The sequence below is a fragment of the Schistocerca serialis genome, chromosome 4 (assembly GCF_023864345.2).
Source record: "Schistocerca serialis cubense isolate TAMUIC-IGC-003099 chromosome 4, iqSchSeri2.2, whole genome shotgun sequence".
NCBI lineage: Eukaryota > Metazoa > Arthropoda > Insecta > Orthoptera > Acrididae > Schistocerca > Schistocerca serialis.
Window position 1 is genome coordinate 953,560,069 of NC_064641.1, and position 1,304 is coordinate 953,561,372.

The following is a 1,304-nucleotide window of genomic DNA, read 5'->3' on the forward strand; positions in this document are numbered from 1 at the left end:
GGTGGGAGTCTCTGGGGGAAAGGAGGCATTCTTTTCGTGAATCGCTACTGAGTAAATTTAGAGAACCAGCATTTGAGGCTGACTGCAGTACAATTTTACTGCCGCCAATTTATATTTCGCGGAAAGACCACAAAGATAAGATAAGAGAGATTAGGGCTCGTACAGAGGCATATAGGGAGTCATTTTTCCCTCGTTCTGTTTGGGAGTGGAACAGGGAGAGAAGGTGCTAGTTGTGGTACGAGGTACCCTCGGCCACGCACCGTATGTTTGATGGCGGAGTATGTAGATGTAGATGTATATATATGAGCACCACAACTATGTATAGCTGTATCCACGGAAAGTTGTAAACTGGGGGATTCCGTTGGCTGCTCTTTTGCTTTCCTTGTTCGTGTCTTCAAGATTCAGTTGCTTCCAGATTTCGTGGTATTCGATGCCGAATTATCCGCGATCTTGCTAGCGTTGGAGTTTCTGAGGTGCTCTACGTCTGCTAAATTTATCGTCTGTTACGACTCTCTGAATGCCCTTCCACGTAGCCGAAAAAGTAGTCCAGAATATCCAGGTTGCGGTCCTCTAACTTCAACGACTGCGGAAGGAGGTGTCTCTCTTTCGGGTACGTGAGAACACGGGTATTGCGGGAACGAAAGGGCGGATCTAGCAACCAGGGAGGCGTGTCGTGATCCTCAGTCATTTCAGTGTGCTATCCCCTGCATGCTATCACCCCACTGCTGAGGTACAAAGTCATGCGTGGATGGAAAGACGGGTGACTGGAAGTGACAGACAATAACTTCCGTGTAGTAAAGCCCACAACGTGGCCGCGGTATATGTCACTCCAGCCACGCAGATGGGACGAGATTCCCCTTGCTCGGCTTCACATAGGCCATTTCGCAATGTTGCAGGGTTTCTTGGTCCGGCGAGAGGACTCTCCACTGGGTGGTGCTTGTGGCATATAGATGACTGGACGTCACACTCCTTTAGACTCTTTTGTTTTCAGTCCAGAGGGCAGCGGCAGATTTGCCAACATATCTACCCGGTATTTTAAGTGACGTGCGAACGAATGTGATGAAAATTAACTTTCTATTTTATTAGTCCAACTTGTTTCCTAAAATTTTAGGAAGCTGTTCGTAGTGTATTAATAGGGTGACTGGCTCAGGCACGTTCTTTTTGTAAATGGTCAGCCCTGTGCCGTTATTTTATCTCTCCCGTCTTTTTACTTGTGTTGTGATCCCAAGTATAGCACCTTTCATCCTTTTCAGTTGCCTTAAGGCGTGTGAGTTACATTGATAGTGTCAGTCAACGGGAGTGAG